The sequence below is a fragment of the Trachemys scripta genome, chromosome 1 (genome assembly GCF_013100865.1).
Source record: "Trachemys scripta elegans isolate TJP31775 chromosome 1, CAS_Tse_1.0, whole genome shotgun sequence".
Taxonomy (NCBI): Eukaryota; Metazoa; Chordata; order Testudines; family Emydidae; genus Trachemys; species Trachemys scripta.
Window position 1 is genome coordinate 300,123,938 of NC_048298.1, and position 21,155 is coordinate 300,145,092.

Sequence of the window (21,155 nt, forward strand, 5' to 3'; positions counted from 1 at the left end):
CAAGCTAGAGGGTTGCAGTAATTTAACTAAATCAGTTTTTCTACTGATTTTAGTTAAATATGCAAAATTGATTGTAGACAAACCCATAGAAATTTGAGGTAACCGGTATCAAATGACTCCAGGTTTCTGCAGCATAATTAGGACAATGCTAACATCTGAGCCTGAACCCTTTTTAATGGCTTTTATTAGCAGAGCAAGCCCATCGAGAACAATGTCTAATTTGATCAAATACAATTCTCTTCCAAAACCAAAGAAATTTTTTTGCATATTCAGTAAAACTTAAGGGATGGCAACTAACTATTGGCTTTCTCTTTGACTGCTATTCCAGATTTCTGAGAACTTAACAGGAGGATAACCTAGACAGCTTTATATAAAATAGAATTAAAACTTTTTTTTTTGTGGGGGACAAAGAGCTTGAACAGTTTACCAACACTATCCTGAGGGCTAAGCCTGCTAGCCAGGATAAAATAGGGTGACCAGATGTCCTGATATTATTGGGACAGTCCCAATTTTAGGGGACTTGTCCCATGTCCCGACCTTACATTGGTCGGACACCCTTTGTCCCGATATCAGGGACTCTCTGCTCACCGCTTCCTGGGGCAGCTCTCGGCGCCCACCCACCGGCAGGAGCGCCGCATGCTGCAGGGGCGGGACTTGCAGGCACTGGGAGTGGGCGCTAGGAGCCAGAGAGACCAGCCTGCTGGATGCTTCCTGGGACGGGAACCACCCCAGGTAAGCACCACCGGGACTCCCCACCTCGCCCCCTGGCAGGTCCCTCTGGCTCTTAGGGTGGGGTACTCTGTGCTGCTGGCGCCTGCAAGCCCCGCTCTGCGGCTCTGGCAGCTCCCATTGGCGCTTTTCCCAGCCAATGGGAGCCACGGCGCTTGTGCTTGTGGAAGGCGCAGCATGGGGAGTCTGGAGACTCCCATCGCCGTTCTCACCCTAGGAGCCAGAGACCTCCCAGCAGGGATGATGAGTGTGGCCAGGGAAGGGGGAAGAGTGTGATGGAGGTGTGTGTGGAGAGTAGGGGAGGTTTGTGTGTTTTGGGGTGCTAGACAGTGGGGGAGATCTGTATGTCAGGGCACTGGGCAATGTGGGTCTGTGGGGCATTTTGTAGTTGTGGGGCTGTGGAGAAGGGCACTGGAAGGGAGGAAGGGGAAATCTGTATTGAGAAACTAGCGAGTGGGGGGGGGTTCTGTGGGTGCTGGGCAGCTGTGGTGGGGCTGTGGGCAGGGGGGTGCTGGACGGGGTGTGTGTGCACAGCACTGCATTTGTGGTGGAAAGGTTGTAGGGGGGCTCTGGGCATAGTGGATCCAGGGGGCACTGGGCAGGGAGCTAGCAGAAGGCCAGGCGGACCAGTGTGCCTCTGGCTCCAGTCGGGGCTGTGCACCTGTGTCTCCTCCCCCCAGCTCATCCAATGTATCCTGATATTTCACTCTTGCGATCTGGTCACCCTAGGATAAAAATACCTGTGCCACCTCTTGCTCCATAGGCATGCATGCTGAAAATTAAAGAGGGAGAACAATTTTACTGTATTGTAACATTATTTCTACATACACTTAAAATGTAATTAATGAAGGCATGTCAAAATACAAAAAACACTGAATATATTTAGTTAATGAATTTTCATCTGCATTTGTCAAATAATTGCCAATAGTATTTGACCAGCTCTTCAGCTGGTCAAATGCTACAATAAAAACATACTGAACCAATGATTTGACAAACAGTGAAATTCATCTAATAGTTTTTCAAACAGTCCCACTTATTGTCTCTCCTTTTTGCTGTATTCTTTCCCTTCTTGGCATCCCTTCACATTTCTTTCCTATAATGGATAAGAGTGTATGTATATTCAGAGTTGTCAAAGGAAATGCTCTTAAAAAGGAAAAGTAGCATGTGGGTGTTTTGCTCTGTAGGCTGATGTACACCACCTGAAAACAGGCAACTCAGAATTTGTCTATACATGAACTATTCCATAATAACTCCATGTGTGTACCCTTATTCTGGAATAAAAATGCCTTTTTCCAAATTGTCTTAATCCACTTCAAGCTAAACTAGTAAAAGGCACTCATTTCTTCTTCAAGTGATAGTCCATTACCATTAGGTGTGCGCGCGCTGCGTGCACAGACGTCGGAAACTTTTTCCCTTAGCGGCTCCCGTCAGGCCAGCAGGGGAGCCCCCGCCAGAGTGGTGCCTCATGCTGGTGCATATATATCCCTGCCGACCCGACCCCCCTTCAGTTCCTTCTTACCGTCTGTGGCGGCGCTGGAACAGCTCTCTCTCTCTCTTGCTTGCAAGTGCCGTTTAGCATAGTTATCAGCAGTTAGCACTTCTTGATAGTAGATCGTTAAGATTCCTTTGTTTTAGGTGTTCGGAAGTTGTCTCCAACACCAGCCCTGTGCTGCGGGGCATGCCACAGGCCCAGGGCTTTAAGGCTTATGCCAGGTGCCGCAAGCCTATGCCTATCCCCACGACTCATGTCTCCGTTGCCTGGGGGAATCACATCAGACTGAACGTTGAAAGATCTGTAAGGCCTTTAAGCCAAGGGCTAAGAAAGAAAGAGATTTTCCCCTCAAGCAGCTACTCATGGAGGCTGCGCTGCAACCTTCGGCCTCGGGCCATTTGGCTTCGGTGCTGACGTCCTTGGTGCGGATTGCCCCAGTGTCAGTTCGCGATCCAGCATCCATGGGGCACCGCAAGCATACCGCACCAACGCAGCAAGACAGGCCCCGGCACCGTTTGACCTCACCGGCATGGTCAAAGGGCCAGCCTAAAAGCCAAGGGCGCTCCCCGCATAAGAAGGCGGCACCACCAAAGGAACCGAGCACTCAGAAGGGCAGTGCTGCCCCAGGACATGCTCCAGTGGCTCTGGCGCCGCAGAGCCATTGAGCCCCGGCTAAGTGCCTTGAGTGCGGAGGAAGGGCTGGAGGAGCTCCTAGAACAGCCCTCCACACCAGACACCTTTGAGGCGGCAAAGGACCTCATCAAGTTGTCGGTGGCAAGCCCCCTCCCTGCCAAAGAGAAGCCTTCGGCACCATCACCAAGAGTGCTGTCCAGAGGCAAGCCGGCAATGGTGTGCCGATCGAGGTCACCACCTGGCACCGCTCCCCACGTCGGTCCTGGTCGAACTCCGCCTCTGTGGATTCCCAGTTGCCTGTCTCAGCGGGACTCGAGGGCACCAGATCCCAGTCAACATACGGCACCAGCCCCACCAGTGCACCGCTCCCCGGCGCTGTCGCCAAGCCAGCACCAAGGGGACAGAAGACCAAAGTCCCCGGGCCCGAGCAGAAGCCAGCGATCCCGGTCCCGAGAGCATTGGTACCAGTACCGGTCGGCGAGAAGCCGTTATCCAGCCCCCCGGCAGCACCATTCTACGGCACCGCCTTGGCCTTCGAGGTCAGCGTCCTCAGAATCCGAGGTGGACTCAGGCCGCTCCAGCTATGCCCGCAGGGAGCCCCGAACCCCATGGCATCCCCAATGGGGCCTGCCAGGACAGTGGCCCTTTTGGACACCATAGGCCTATCAACAGCAAGGGCCCCACTCCAGAGCCTCAAAATCTGGCTATTCAGTGCATCGGTCCCAGTCCCCACGCAGGCACCCCTCTGCGCCCAAGGAGGCCACGGTATCCAGGCCATCAGACGCTTCTCCGGAACACAGGAGAGCGGAAGTGGCACCGAGCCCAGAGCCATCCCAGAGGCAGTTGGTCAGGCAGGACCCGGAAGAGCCCCCGGCATACGAGGAAGGGCAAGAAGGACTGGAGGATGAGATGCAGAAGGCCCTTACCTCTTAGTCATCCCCAGATGAAGCTGTGGTGGGCACCAAGGTGTCAGGGCCTCCTCCGATTGACCGCAGAGTGCACCAGAAGCTGCTCCGCAGGGTAGCCCAGAACTTGGGCCTACAGGCGGAGGAAGCAGTAGAGCAGGAGGATCCTATGGTGGACATCTTAAGCCCCGAAGGCCCCTCCAGAATTGCACTCCTGGTCATAAAGACAATCCAGTCTAACTACAAGACGGTTTGGCAAACCCCAGCCTCTAGCGCGCCAACAGCAAAGGGCGTAGAGAGGAAGTACCTTGCCCCTTCCAAGGGATACGACTTCCTCTTTTGTCACCCGGCCCCCTGTTTGCTGGTTGTCTCAGCGGTCAATGAATGGGAACGACACGGTCAACAAGCCCCAGCTCCCAAGGCCAAGGAGGCTAAACGTCTAGACCTATTCGGCAGAAAGGTCTATTCCTCTGGGGGCCTCCAATTGAGGATCGTGAACCAGCAGGCTATCCTGAACAGGCACAATTTTAACTCCTGGGCAGCAGTTTCCAAATTTAAAGACTCCTTGCCCCAGGACTCTCAGCCTGAGTTTACGGCCATCATGGATGAGGGAAAGGCGGTAGCCAAGACCTCTCTGCAGGCCTCTCTTGACTCGGCGGACGCAGCAGCCAGAACAATCGCCTCAGGAGTCGTGATGAGGCGCTCGGCTTGGCTTCAGGCCTTCTGCCAGAGGTCCTGAATGGTATTCCCCTTCGAAGGGTCTGGTCTCTTTTCGGACCAAACGGATGCCAGGCTGCATAGCCTCAAAGACTCCCAGGCAACCCTCAAGTCATTGGGAATGCACACCCCGGCGATGCAGAGGAAACCTTTCAAGCCCCAGACGCCGCAGCAAAGGCAATACCAGCCTCGCCCTAAGCAGGAGCCATATTGCAGGAGAGGCAGAGACAATAGGCGCAGGCAGAACAACACGCCTAGCCAGGGCAAACCGCAACCTGTCAACAAGCAGGGGTTTTGAAGGTGCGCTCGAGGACAGTGTACGAACCATTTACCGGATCTTTCCTTATGTTTCTTCAAACGCTTGTCCCACTTCTACTGTGTGTGGTCCCGTATAACATCGGACCGTTGGGTCTGTACAGGTGGGATACACGCTTCAGTTCTCCTCCTTCCCTCCTTCCCACCCCCCCTTCCCCATCCCTCTTCAGGGACCCCTCTCACAAGCAATTCCTTATGCAGGAGGTTCAGGCGCTCCTCGAGGCGGGGGCAGTGGAACAGATCCCTCGGGATCTAAGGGGGAAAGGGTTTTACTCCTGTTATTTTCTCATCCCCAAAGCAAAGGGGGGTCTTCAACCCATTTTAGACCTGCACGGACTCAACAAATTCTTAGTCAAGGTCAGCTTCCGCATGGTCTCCCTGGGCACTACTATTCCGTTCCTGGATCCGGGGGATTGGTACGCTGCCCTCAACATGAAAGATACGTACTTTCACGTCGCTATTCATCCCTCTCACCGGCAGTTCCTACGGTTCACCATAAACCAGCACCATTACCAGTTTACGGTCCTGCCCTTTGGCTTGGCGGCAGACCCCCACATGTTCACGAAATGCATGTCAGTAGTGGCAGCTTTTCTACGGAAAAGGAGAATTCAAGTATACCTGTACCTAGATGACAGGCTCCTCGCGGGTTGGTCCGAGGAGGAGGTCCGTTCCCCCCGTGGCAGTGGCACTGGATGTATTCCGCAAACTAGGACTCCTAGTCAACGTGCCCAAGTCCTCCTTGATACCTAGGCAAAGGCTGGAGTTCATCGGGGCAGTCCTGGACTCGGTGCAGGCACGAGCAAGCCTCCCTGAATCCAGATTTCTGGCCATCCAGCATGTCTTAGACTCAATGCTGAGGTTCCCCACAACCACGGCCAGCTGCTGCCTGCAGCTCCTAGGACACATGGTGGCGTATACTCATGTAGTCAAACACACTTGACTGCAGCTCAGGATTTTGTAATCATGGCTAGCCTGGTCGTATCGCCTGGGCAGAGACCCCTTAGACCTTGTAGTGACAATTCCTGCCCAGGTATTGGACTCCCTGCGCTGATGGCTCAATCAGCAGGTAGTTTGCGAGGGGATCCCCTTCGCCGCACCGCAGCCTACTCTGATGCTGGTAACAGACACGTCAGACCTCGGCTGGGGAGCGCACTTGGGGGACCTACGGGCGCAAGGCTTGTGGTCCAGGGATGAAATGTTGTTCCACATCAATGTGAAGGAGCTCAGGGTGGTTCGCCTAGCCTGCCAAACCTTTCACTCTGCTTTAGAAGGTCACAGTGTGACAGTTCTGACAGACAACACCTCCGCCATGTTCTATATAAACAAGCAGGGTGGAGCCCGCTCCTCTCCCCTCTGCTAAGAGGCTCTTCTCCTATTTTGTATAGCCCACTCCATACACCTTGTAGCGTCATACCTCCTGGGGGAGCGAAACGAACTGGTGAACCACCTCAGCAGGTCGTACCGCATGCACGAATGGTCGATGAGATCGGATGTTTCCAAAGGTGGGGATTTCCCCAAATGGACCTCTTTGCCACCAAGGACAACAGCCAATGCCCGCAGTTTTGCTCTTTCCAAAACCACAGTCCGGGCTCGGTCGCAGATGCCTTTGATCCCTTGGAGCGAGAGTCTGAAGTATGCCTTTCCACCACTCCTGCTCATCCACAGAGTTCTCAAAGTTCGCAGAGACAAGGTGATAATGATTCTCATTGCCCCAGCTTGGCCCCACCAACATTGGTTTACGACTTTGCTGGAGCTGTCAGTGGCTGCCCCGATTGCCCTGCCCCTGCACCGAGATCGGATCACGCAGGACCGCGGGCACCTGCTTCACACGAACCTGCAGTCATTGCATCTCATGGCATGGAAACTCTGTGGTTGAACGCTATGGAGAGCCGGTGATCTCTTCAGGTTCGACAAATTCTCCTCGGCAGTAGGAAACCTTCCACTAGGGTGACATACCTGGCTAAGTGGAAAAGATTCTCCTGCGGGTGTGAACCAAAACAGATACAGCCACTTCAGGCCTCCATTCCAGTCATCCTGGAATATCTCCTGCACCTCAAACATCAAGGTCTCACTCCCTCCTCGATTAGAGTGCATCTGGCTGCCATTTCGGCATTCCACCCAGAGGAGTCGGGGGATTCTGTGTTTTCCAACCCCATGGTAGCCCGGTTCTTCAAAGGATTGGAGAGGGTGTTTCCCTACTCATGCCCACTGGTCCCTCCCTGGAACCTTTACCTGGTCCTAACCAAGCTCATGGGACCCCCTTTCGAGCCTCTAGCCTCTTGCTCTTTTCCTCACCTCTCTAAGAAGGTGGCGTTTTTGGTGGCCATTACATCCACAAGGAGGGTGTCTGAGTTGAGGGCCCTCACCTCGGAGCCCCCTTATACAGTTTTTTATAAGGACAAAGTGCAACTTAGGCCACACCCTAAATTCCTCCCTAAGGTAGTCTTGCAATGAAAGGTCTTCCTGTCTCCGCACAATGGATATCATTGTGGACTGTATCTGCACGTGCTATGAGCTTGCCAAGGTGCCAGCCCCGGCGATCACGGCTCACTCGACTAGGGCTCAAGCATCCTCAGCAGCTTTCCTGGCACAGGTCCTGATCCAGGAGATCTGTAGAGCAGCCACCTGGTCGTCGGCGCACGCATTTACAGCCCACTACGCAGTCGATCATCAGGCCAGAGATGACGCGGCTGTCGGCAGGGCTGTTCTTCAATCAATTGTTCCATGACTCCTACCCTCCTCCTATGGTAAGCTTGAGTCACCTAATGTATAATGGATGTGAACAATCACTCGAAGGAGAAAAAACGGTTACTTACCTTTTCGTAAATGTTCTTCGAGATGTGTTGTTCACATACATTACACATCCCACCCTCCTTCCCCTCTGTCGGAGTCTCTGGCAAGAAGGAACCGAAGGGGGGTCGGGTTGGCAGGGGTATATATGCACCAACATGAGGTGTCACTCTGGTGGGGGCTCCCCTGCCGGCCCGATGGGAGCCACTAAGGGGAAAAGTTTCTGACATCCGTGCACGCGGCATGCGCACACCTAATGTGTAATGGACATGAACAACACATCTCGAAGAACAACCGTTATGAAAAGGTTTTTTCAGACTGAGTATCCACACATGGTTATTCCATAACAACTATTCCATTTTAAATTATGAAATAATTTTTATGTGCAGACAAGCCCTCAGACTTTCTTCTGACATTGGAGTAACAAAGTACAAACAACAAAATATTGAAAGTTTTCATTTCAGTTAGCATAATTTTCATGGCTTTCTGATAATTATGCCACAATATAGGAAGCTTCTATGCAATGGCACTACAGTGGAACAGCCACAGCGTGGTAGCTGTGCCCGTTGTAGCAGCTGTAGTGCAGGCATACCTGAAGGGATTGGCGGGGTGCCTGTGTCTATACGCTTGCATGTCTGCCTTTTGTTATTCCCTTAGGAGGTGATGACTTTGTCAAGAAGCTTTTATGCTTTTTCCTGATTTTCCTTTTTAAATACCAGGGCCTTAGGGCACATCTTCACTACCCGCCGGATTGGCAGGTAGCAATCGATCTATTGGGGATTGACTTATCGCGTCTAGTGAAGACGTGATAAAATCGATCCCCGATGGTTCTGCCGTCGACTCCGGAAATCCACCGCAGCAAGAGGCGGAAGCAGAGTCGATGGCAGCGCGGCAGCGGTCGACTCACTGCCGTCCTCACAGCCAGGTAAGTCGACCTAAAATACGCAACTTCAGCTACGCTATTCACATAGCTGAAGTTGCGTATCTTAGATCGACCCCCCCCCCCCCCCCCTCCTCCTGGAGTGTAGACCTAGCCTTAGAATCCAGGAAATTTCTCACTGAGAAACTATAAGATTCAGAAAGGGAAAGTTTCATTCAAACGTTTTTCTTTTGATCTGATGTATAAGGGATTTCTTTGACTTACCTAGTTATGTTGGTGTTACGGTGTTTTTGAGCCTCCTAAATTACACACAAATCTGGATACAGATGTCTTGCCACAAAATGGGTCCCCCCAGGAAGCCTGATAGGAACATTGTAGGAAAAATGCCTGGAGAGGTATCAACTGTGGGGGGGAGATAATTGAGCTGGGATTCAGGGTCAGGAATGGGTAGGCTGCAGGAAGAGGCTTGACAGAAGTTTTACTGTTCCCTAGCAAATAGCCTTCTCATAGGATCCTCCAAAACTCTACTTCCTGGCCACTGGATTGAGAAGCCAAATGGAGTGGGACCAATAACCAAAAGCATTTGACTTTTTCCATTGGAGCAGGAGAGACTTTCACCCTTTCTGTGTCTCAGGATTGCTCAGAGAGTCTCCAATCCTGTTTAGTCTTAGCTAAGAGTAGAGAAATGTGTCCCTAAAGAGGCCTGTGGCCAATAGTATTGAAATACTGCGTCAGCAGCCCTGGGAAACCAGTGAGATGAGCCAGTCAGGGGTAGGTAGTTGCACTGGCCTGCTCCACTTTAGCTGATCATTGTCTGAAGATGAAGAGCCATGTTCAATAGTTGTGGCTAGTGAGGCAGTCCTTGGAGAATGATTTGGAACATCTGTTTCTGGTGTGGCCATAAGAGATTACTGTAGTATTTCAGGATTTCAAACCACCTCTTCCCCCTCACACCTTCCGGTGGTTCCAGTTTTAAAGGCATTTTGAGTCCAAATGCAATTAGACGTTTAGAAAAATAACTACAGCACTTCAGAATAGATACTATACTACCCACACCGACAGGAGTGGTTCTGCCATTGGCATAGGTAATCCACCTCCTCGAGAGGCAGCAGCTAGGGTTGATAGAGGAATTCTTCTGTTGACCTAGTACTATCTACATGGGGATTTAGGATGACTTAACTATGCCACTTACAGGTGTGGATTTTTCACACCCTTGAGCGATGATGTTATGCTGACCTAATTTTCTAGTGTAGACCAGATCTTAGAGATGGTCTATATTGAAAAGTTAAATTGGCATAGCTATGGTAGGGCCCTACCAAATTCACAACCATGAAAATGCACCACGGGCCATCCTTACTTCTGTGCTGCTGCTGGCAGTGGCTCTGTCTTCAGAGCTGGGCTCCCAGCCAGCAGCTGCCACTCTCCAGCTGCCCAGCTCTGGCAGAAGTAAGGGTAGCAGTACTGCAACCCCCCCCCAATAACATTGTGACACACCCTCAGTTTCTTTTTGGGTCAGGATCCCTACAATTACAACACCGTGAAATTTCAGATTTAAATAGCTGAAATCATGAAATTTACATTTTTAAAATCCTGTGACAGTGAAATTGACCAAAATGGACCTTGAATTTGGTAGGGCCCTAGTTATGTCTGTCAGGGGTGTGAAAAATCTACCCCACCCCTGAGCAATGTAGTTAAGCTGACCTCACGCCTGTGGGAGGGAATGTTAGGTTGATAAGAATTCTTCCGTTGACCTAGTTACTGTCTCTTGGGGAAATTGATTACCTATGCTGATGGGAGGGGTTCTCCCATCATTGTAGTAAGTGTGCAGTTGCCCAGCGATGACACTTCCTATGCTGACAGAAGGGGTTCTCCCATTGATATAGGTAATTCATCTCCCTGAGAGGCAGGTAGCTAGGCTGCCGGAAGAATTCTTCCATCGACCTAGCACTGTCTACACTAGGGGTAGGTTGGCATAGCTATGTCTCTCGGCGTGTGGAATTTTCACACTCTTGACACATCTGTAGACCAGTCCTAAGTATCCATCACCATGGAACAGCTTTAACAGGCTAGATTGAGGGAGTCCCTAAAGAAGAATATCTTGTAGCCCAGTGGTTAGAGCACCGTCCTGAGCGTTTGAGACCCCTTTTCAAATCCTTTTCCCCCTCTCTGGCTGAGGGGAGGCAATTAGACCTGGATTTCCCACATGCCAGGTAACAATCCTAGCCACTGTGCTGAAAGTTATAAGGTGGCCACCACCCTGATTTTGAATGTGACCTGATCCAGTAGGCACCTCTCAGCATGCCTACTGAATTGGTCCCTATAAGTGACATAGGCACTTCTCCAACTTTCTCCCCAGTTTAGGCAGGAGATAGGTGTCTGAATGCCTAGAGTGAAATGAGGCAGAAACATAGGCAACAGGGTTAGATGTCAATCAAGTGGGAGTTTTGTGGATCACAGTGGAGCCTAAAACTGGGCTTTAGGTGTCTAAATCCCAGATTTGGGCCCCTAAATACCTTTGCAGATCTCAGCCTTAGCCTTTCTGTATGTCTCAGGGCATTCTATACGTACAATGCTGCACTGGCACAGCTGTACCAATGCAGCTACGCCACTGCAGTGCGTCTGGTGAAGACGTTCTATGCCAATGGGAATCAGCTCTCCTGCTGACATAGCCTGTCCACACTGGCGCTTAGGGCAGTATAACTTTCGTTGCTCAAGAGGGTGGTTTATTCAGACCCCTTAGTGACATAAGTTCTGACGACATAGGCTATGTCTACACTACTGCTGAAGTTTCCCTAAAACAGGGCTGATAGTATTTCTTTTCCTCATGAGAGTGATGTGAGGATAAATACAGTAAAGATTGTGAGGCACTCATCTCCTACACTAATGAAGACCATATTAGTATTTTAGGCCTGGTCTATACTACAGACTTAAGTCGCCATAAGGCAGTTTTTGTCGACCAAACTCTGTTAAGTGTCTACATGAAAATGTAGCTCCCAGGATGTAAATTGGCCACTACGTCAACTTAATAACTCCACCTCTGTGAGAGGCGTAGAGCTTAAGTTGATGTAGTTAGGTTGATACAGTGTTAATGTAGACACTGCGTTGCTTACATTGACTATTGCTGCCTTTCAGAACCCATCCCACAATGTTCCACACTAGCAGTTAAATTGATGCAAGCGCTCCTGGTAACGCCCGCCGCTGACACAAGGAGCATAGTGTAGGCGTGTAAAACTGATTCAATTACTATACAGTAACTTCTCACTTAGCATCAAAACAACGTTAACCAGGAGGACGTTATGTCCCTGCTCCATTAGAGAATATGGTCATTTATAGTTGTGCAATGCTCCCTTATAATATCATTTGGCTGCTTCCTTTGTCCACAGCTTGCAAGATTCTCCAGAAGAGCAGCGACTTTATAAGAGAGCATTGCACAACTTGTAAAGGGTGGGCTGGCAGCCCCCTTATCAGCTCCCCTACACCCCCCCCCCCAGCGCCTCCTGCCTGCCAGTGGACCCCATGGATCAGCACCTTTCCCCTCCCTCCTCTTGCCTGTGGCAATCAGCTGTTTTGCAGAATTCAGGAGGCTGGCGGGGGGGAAGGGCGGAGGAGCGAGGATGCGGTGCGCAGCCTCCCCTGTCTCCTGCCCGCCGCGTGGGAGGGGTGAGGGGGGAAGAGGAGGGGCAAGGGTGGGGACTTGGAGGAACGGGGTGGAGTGGGGGCAGGCCAAGGGTTGAGCACCCCCTTGCAAAGTAAGCGCCTGTGCTTGCCCATTAGGGGAAGCTGCTGCTGCTGCTCAAGGCGCTTTCTAGCCTAACATGGCACCTTCAGCCTCCTTGCCTGCCTCGTTGTCTTCAGTGGGCTGTGCCTGTGTGGGGTAAAGCGGGGGCACCTCCCAACTACAGTACTGTAGTGGCTCTACATTGATATAACATAGGTCGATGTAATTTTGTAGCACCATTAAATTAGGCTTGAATAAAGACTGGGAGTGGATGGGTCATTACACAAAGTAAAAACTATTTCCGCATGGTATTTTTTCCCCCTTCTCTTACTCACACCTTCTTGTCAACTGTTGGAAATGGGACATCCTGATTATCACTACAAAAGTTTTTTTTTTCTCCTGCTGATAATAACCCACCTTAATTGATTACTCTCGTTATAGTTAGTATGGCAACACCCATTTTTTCATGTTCTCTGTGTGTATATATATCTTCCTACTGTATTTTCCACAGCATACAGCCGATGAAGTGGGTTTTAGCCCATGAAACCTTATGCTCAAATAAATTTATTAGTCTCTAAGGTGCCACAAGTACTCCTCGTTCTTTTTGCTGATACAGACTAACACGGCTACCACTCTGAAACCTTTGGATCATAATGTTACTATTTTGCATTTTTTCATACAAATATCTCAACAATTGTGTTAAATTCCCTTGTTTCTATTTAGACAACTGATTCATTTAATATGTCCCTGGAGTACAGAACAGTTGTGATTTTTTTTTAAAGCCATAAGTTTGAAGGAAATAAAAGGTCTGTGAATAAAAAGGAGGCTCTTATTACAACTTCCTCTTTATTTACTGTTCCCAGTAGCAGAAAAGTACACAATATAATAAAATGAAGCAGAGGATTAATCATGTACAGCTCTGAAATATAAACATACAGAATACCACTGAGCTGTATGATTCTTAGCCACTTTTCTTTAAAAGACTCAGGGTATTGAAACATCTTGTTTTTAATGTTTAAAAAAAAAAAGCTTGTGTGTAAATTGGGAACATACATATGTGCATTTTTAAGCTATTCAACATTCTAGAAAGCTAGGCTGATTCTCCTGTTTAATAATTGGCCTCTGGTTTATTAAGAAACAACTGGCTTTCTGTCATGCTTTGCTTTTGTAAAAACATAATTTTAAATAGTTCCACAGAGGAATATGCTTTAAAAATACTTTAAAATATATTATTTAGGGCTCATTCCTGCTAACTCTTATGTATGAGAGTAGACTTATGTTTTTAAACAAAGAGTCAATTTGTAAAGAACAGCGTGGACACTCCATTTGTAGATCAACTATGTGGGTAGATACTTGATTACTTGATATAGAGTGTTTACACTAACCTTATACACATACTAAGTATCTTGTTTTAATTGGTAGCCAATTAACTTGAAGTAAAAAGTCTAGTGTAGGCATTGGTTTCAATAGGTCTACTCGTAAGTAAAGTTATTCCTATGTAAAGGTATTCCTGATGCTGAAGAATAAGTTTTCAGTACTACAGGATCGGTCTGAGGAAGAGGAAGACAGTGTATCCAACAGATGGCAGAAAGTGAGAGAGACACTTAGGTCAGCATGCCAGGAAGTGCTTGGAATCAAGAAATACCAGCAGAAAGAGTGGATCATAGCAGAGACCTTGACTAAGATAGAAGATAGAAAGAAGAAGAAGGCAGTAGTTAATAACAGCAGGACTAGAGCAGCAAAGGCTAAAGCGCAAGAAGAGTATGCTGAAGCCCATAAAGTAGTGAAGAGGAATATTAGGAAGGATAAGAGAGATTGTGGATGGAGTGGCAGCAGAAGCGGAACAGGCAGCATACAATGGTAATATGAAACAGCTGTATGACATCACCAAGCGACTGTCTGGAAAGTTCAGCAAGCCAGAACGTCCCGTCAAAGACAAGCAGGGAAAGTCTATAACAGAAATAGAACAACAGATGAATAGATGGGCGGAGCACTTTGAGGAACTCCTAAATAGACCAGCACCACTAAATCCACCAGACATTGACCCAGCCAACGAAGACCTTCCAATCAATTGTGATAGACCTACCAGAGATGAGATCAGAAAAGCCATCACTATGATGAAGAACAGGAAGGCGGCTGGACCTGACGATATTCCAGCAGAGGCCCTGAAAGTAGATCTGGATGCTTCAGTGGAAATGCTGTACCCCCTTTTTGAGAAGATATGGGAAGAAGAAGTGATTCCGGCAGACTGGAAAGAGGGATACCTTATTAAAATCCCCAAGAAAGGAGACCTCAGCAATTGTGCCAACTACAGAGGAATCACACTTCTGTCGGTGCCAGGGAAGGTCTTCAACTGAGTTCTCTTAGAGAGAATGAAGGATGCCGTCGATCCACAGCTACGAGATGAGCAGGCAGGTTTCCGGCAAAATAGATCATGCACGGACCAGATAGCAATGCTCTGCATCATAGTCGAGCAGTCTATGGAATGGAACTCCTCGTTGTACATCAACTTTGTTGACTATGAGAAAGCATTCGATAGCGTGGATCGAGAGACTCTCTGGAAGCTCCTACGGCACTATGGCATCCCAGCAAAGGTGGTTAACTTGATTAAGAACTTATATGACGGCTGTGACGTTATTGACATAAACTGGGACCGTATAGATCATTGTTGCAACCAAGGTCCTGTAGTGGCACCCAAATCTTGTATAAAGGGGGTCAAATGGGGTGTCTAGGACAAGGTTATGGTTTACTGGTTATGATTATGCTGTCTATATGTGTGTATCAGTTTTGTAGTCGAAGTTATGAATATTGGCTCTATACTGTCTGTATGGCAAACTTATGCTATGCTTCTGGGTGACATCCCAGACAAGCTGAGATTAGCTCTGCCTAGCCTGCTTGATGGCCCATTAAGGACCATCAGCTATACAATGGACCCATTGAGAGAAGGCAGATACGCCTTGTAACTCAGCAAAGTATGCAGGGACTGGCCCATGTGACTCCAGACTCCATTTTGCTGTAATTTTCCACAGTAAGAACAAAGAGGTGTTCTTACATCTGGAAAAGACTATATAAGGCTGATGCCTCATCTCCATCTTGTCTTCAATCCTGCTTCTTATCTCTGGAGGAACTTTGCTACAAACTGAAGCTCTGAACAAAGGACTGAGGACCCATCCCAGCTGGGGATGTATTCCAGAGACTTGATTTGAACCTGCAGTTTATTCCATCGCTGCTGCAAACCTGAACCAAGAACTTTGCCATTACTGTATGTAATTGATTCCATTTAACCAATTCTAACTCTCATCTCTATCTTTTTCCTCTTATGAATAAACCTTTAGATTTTAGATTCTAAAGGATTGGCAGCAGCGTGATTTGTGGGTAAGATCTGACTTGTATATTGACCTGGGTCTGGGGCTTGGTCCTTTGGGATCAGGAGAACCTTTTTCTTTTACTGGGGTATTGGTTTTCATAACCATTTGTCCCCATAACGTGCGGCACTGGTGGTAATACTGGGAAACTGGAGTGTCTAAGGAGATTGCTTGTGAGACTTGCAGTTAGCCAGTGGGATGAGACCGAAGTCTTAGTCTGGCTGGTTTGGTTTGCCTCAGAGGTGGAAAAACCCCAGCCTTGGGCTGTAATTGCCCTGTTTTAGCAATTTGTCCTGAGTTGGCGCTCTCAGTTGGGTTCCGCCAGAACCGCATTGTCACAGCGGCATACACTGTAGATTGATCCATGGAGGGCAGCTTACAAACAGCTTCCACGTGCGAACCAGAGTCAGACAAGGATGTTTGTTGTCACCATTATCTTTCTCCTTGTCATTGATTGGATTATGAAGACATCCACTTATGAGCGCAGGAACGGAATCCAGTGGACGTTGTGGACCCAGCTTGATGACCTGGACTTTGCCGACGACCTTGCACTCCTTTTGCATAGCAAACAGCAGATGCAAGAGAAGACTAACGTAGTGGCAGCCACGTCATCACAGGTTGGCCTCAACATCCACAAGGACAAGACCAAGATCCTCAAGATTAACTCCATCAGTAATGACCCAGTCACACTGAATGGAAGCCCTCTGGAAGAAGTGCAGTCCTTCACCTACCTAGGCAGCATCATCGACCAACAGGGTGGCACGGACGCAGACATCAAAGCAAGGATCGGTAAGGCAAGAGCAGCTTTCTTACAGCTCAAGAACATCTGGAGCTCCAGAGAGCTGTCTTTGGCAACAAAGATTAGACTGTTCAATTCCAACGTGAAATCAGTCTTCTTGTATGGAGCTGAAACCTGGAGGACAACTAAAACAACCACCAGGAAGATCCAGACCTTCATAAATAGTTGCCTTAGAAGGATTCTCCAGATCCGCTGGCCAGACACCATCAGCAACATCTACCTCTTGGAGAGGACCCGTCAACTTCCAGCAGAGGAAGAAATTAGAAGGAGAAGGTGGGGCTGGATAGGACACACACTACGCAAGCAGCCAACCAACATCACTAGACGGGCATTGCGGTGGAACCCCCAAGGCAAGCGGAAAAGAGGCCGTCCAAGAAACACCTGGCGACGCGACCTTCAGGCTGATAGCATAAAAATGGGCTATACCTGGAACCAGCTAGAGCAAATGGCCCAGGATAGAGGACTCTGGAGATCTGTGGTTGGCGGCTCATACCCCGATTGGGGTGACGGGCATGAGTAAGTGAGTGAGCGAGCCTATACAGGAGAGATGGGCTCCACCTAAACCAAAGTGGAACCAGACTGCTGGCACTAAACATTAAAAAGGTTGTAGAGCAGTTTTTAAACTAGGAGATGGGGGAAAGCCGATTGCTGCAGAGGAGCATGTGGATCGGACACAGACTTCTCTTAGGGGAGAGTCTAATGATAGAGAATCTCCAGGTTATAGTCAGGAGCAGAGGATGGAAGAGGATAAAGTAGGGGCCAGATCAGATGATAAACATTCACATAAAAAAGAATCTAACACATCAGAAAAGGGCAGACAAATAAACAGTGACAAGTTTTTAAAGTGCTTGTACACAAATGCTAGAAGTCTAAATAATAAGATGGGTGAACTAGAGTGCCTTGTGATAAAGGAGGATATCGATATAATAGGCATCACAGAAACCTGGTGGACTGAGAGCAATCAATGGGACACAATCGTTCCGGGGTACAAAATATATTGGAAGGACAGAACAGGTCGTGAGTGGGGGGAGTGGCACTATATGTGAAAGAAAATGTAGAATCAAATGAAGTAAAAATCTTAAGTGAATCTACATGTTCCATAGAATCTCTATGGATAGAAATTTCATGCTCTAATAAGAATATAACATTAGGGATCTATTATAGACTACCTGACCAGTACAGTGATAGTGATGATGAAATGCTAAGGGAAATTAGAGAGGCTATCAAAATGAAGAACCCAATAATAGTGGGGGATTTCAATTATCCCCATATTGACTGGGAACTTTTCATTTCAGGACGAAATGCAGAGATAAAATTTCTCAATACTTTAAATGACTGCTTCATGGAGCAGCTAGTACAGGAACCCACAAGGGGAGAGGCAACTCTAGATTTAATCCTGAGTGGAGGACAGGAGCTGGTCCAAGAGGTAACTATAACAGGACCGCTTGGAAATAGTGACCATAATACAATAGCATTCAACATCCCTGTGGCGGGAAGAACATCTCAACAGCCCAACACTGTGGCAATTAATTTCAAAAGTGGGAACTATGCAAAAATGAGGGGGTTAGTTAAACAGAAGTTAAAAAGTACAGTGACTAAAGTGAAATCCCTGCAGGCTGCATGGGTGCTTTTTAAAGACACCATAATAGAGGCCCAACTTCAATGTATACCCCCAAATTAAGAAACACGGTAAAAGAACTAAAAAAGAGCCACCGTGGCTTAACAACCATGTAAAAGAAGCAGTGAGAGATAAAAAGACTTCCGTTAAAAAGTGAAAGTCAAATCCTAGTGAGGCAAATAGAAAGGAGCATAAACGCTACCAAATTAAGTGAAAGAATGTAATAAGAAAAGCCAAAGAGGAGTTTGAAGAACAGGTAGCCAAAAACTCCAAAGGTAATAACAAAATGTTTTTTAAGTATATCAGAAGCAGGAAGCCTGTTAAACAACCAGTGGGGCCCCTTGATGATCAAGATCATGTTTAAAAAAGATGAACTCAAATTGGAACGGGTGCAGAGAAGGGCCACTAGGATGATCAGAGGAATGGAAAACCTGTCGTATGAAAGGAGACTAGAGGAGCTCGGGTTGTTTAGTCTGACAAAGCGAAGGCTGAGGGGGGATATGATTGCTCTCTTTAAATATATCAGAGGGGTAAATACAAGGGAGGGAGAGGAATTATTCCAGCTTAGTACTAATGTGGACACGAGAACGAATGGATATAAACTGGCCGTGGGGAAGTTTAGGCTTGAAATTAGATGAAGGTTTCTGACCATCAGAGGGGTGAAATATTGGAACGGCCTTCCGAGGGAAACGGTGGGGGCAAGGGACCTGTCTGGTTTTAAGATTAAGTTAGATAAGTTTATGGAGGGAATGGTTTAATGGTAAAACATATTAGCCAAGGAATACCGAGCAATGGCAGGTAAATAGTATAATGGCTAACAAGGGTCAGGCTGGAGACTCTTGCCTACATGCTCGGGGTCTTACTGATCGCCATATTTGGGGTCGGGAAGGAATTTTCCTCCAGGGTAGATTGGCTGAGGCCCTGGAGGTTTTTCGCCTTCCTCCGCAGCATGGGGCAGGGATCGCTAGCAGGAGGGTTCTCTGCCAATTGAAGTCACTAAAACACAGGATTTGGGGACTTCATCAGCAGAGTCAAGGGAAGGGTAGGGATGGTTTTGTGGCCTGCAGCATGCAGGGGGTCAGACCAGATGATCATAATGGTCCCTTCTGACCTTAAAGTCTATGAGTCTATAACAAAAGGAGCGCTTAAAGACGATAAAGTCATTGCAGAGAAACTAAATGGATTCTTTGCTTCAGTCTTCACAGCTGAGGATGTTAGGGAGATTTTCAAACCTGAGCCGGCTTTTGTAGGTGACAAATCTGAGGAACTGTCACAGATTGAAGTGTCACTAGAGGAGGTTTTGGAATTAATTGATAAACTTAACATTAACAAGTCACCGGGACCAGATGGCATTCATCCAAGAGTTCTGAAAGAACTCAAATGTGAAGTTGCGGAACTATTAACTAAGGTTTGTAACCTGTCCTTTAAATCGGCTTCTGTACCCAATGACTGGAAGTTAGCTAATATAACACCAATATTTAAAAAAGGGCTCTAGAGGTGATCCCGGCAATTACAGACAGGTAAGTCTAATGTCGGTACCGGGCAAATTAGTTGAAACAATAGTTAAGAATAAAATTGTCAGACACATAGAAAAATATAAACTGTTGAGCAATAGTCAACATGGTTTCTGTAAAGGGAAATCGTGTCTTACTAATCTATTAGAGTTCTTTGAAGGGGTCAACAAACATGTGGACAAGGGGGATCCAGTGGCCATAGGTACTTAGATTTCCAGAAAGCCTTTGACAAGGTCCCTCACCAAAGGCTCTTACGTAAATTAAGTTGTCATGGGATAAAAGGGAAGGTCCTTTCATGGATTGAGAACTGGTTAAAAGACCGGGAACAAAGGGTAGGAATTAATGGTAAATTCTCAGAATGGAGAGGGGTAACTAGTGGTGTTCCCCAAGGGTCAGTCCTCAGACCAATCCTATTCAACTTATTTATAAATGATCTGGAGAAAGGGGTAAACAGTGAGGTGGCAAAGTTTGCAGATGATACTAAACAAGATAGTTAAGACCAAAGCAGACTGTGATGAACTTCAAAAAGATCTCACAAAGCTAAGTGATTGGGCAACAAAATGGCAAATGAAATTTAATGTGCATAAATGTAAAGTAATGCACATTGGAAAAAATAACCCCAACTATACATACAATATGATGGGGGCTAATTTAGCTACAACAAGTCAGGAAAAAGATCTTGGAGTCATCGTGGATAGTTCTCTGAAGATGTCCACGCAGTGTGCAGAGGCGGTCAAAAAAGCAAACAGGATGTTAGGAATCATTAAAAAGGGGATAGAGAATAAGACTGAGAATATATTATTGCCCTTATATAAATCGATGGTACGCCCACATCTCGAATACTGCATACAGATGTGGTCTCCTCATCTAAAAAAAGATATACTGGCACTAGAAAAGGTTCAGAAAAGGGCAACTAAAATGATTAGGGGTTTGGAACGGGTCCCATATGAGAAGAGATTAAAGAGGCTAGGACTCTTCAGCTTGGAAAAGAGGAGACTAAGGGGGGATATGATAGAGGTATATAAAATCATGAGTGATGTGGAGAAAGTGGATAAGGAACAGTTATTTACTTATTCCCATAACACAAGAACTAGGGGTCACCAAATGAAATTAATAGGCAGCAGGTTTAAAACAAATACAAGAAAGTTCTTCTTCACACAGCGCACAGTCAACTTGTGGCACTCCTTACCTGAGGAGGTTGTGAAGGCTAGGACTATAACAGAGTTTAAAAGAGAACTGGATAAATTCATGGTGGTTAAGTCCATTAATGGCTATTAGCCAAGATGGGTAAGGAATGGTGTCCCTAGCCTCTGTTTGTCAGAGGATGGAGATGGATGGCAGGAGAGAGATCTCTTGATCATTGCCTGTTGGTCCACTCCCTCTGGGGCACCTGGCATTGGCCACTGTCGGTAGACAGGATACTGGGCTAGATGGACCTTTGGTCTGACCCGGTACGGTTGTTCTTATGTTCAAATCTTGGTGGGGGGAAGGCTTTTGTTTTGTGCTCTTCGTTTTGGGGGTTGTTCGCTCTTGGGACTAAGGGGGACCCGACATCAATCCGTGCTCTACAAATCTTCTAAACAAGTCTCTCATATTTCAAACTTGTAAGTAACAGCCAGGCAAGGCGTGTTAGGTTTATCTTTGTTTTCTCAACTTGTAAATGTTCCTTTTGCTAGAGTG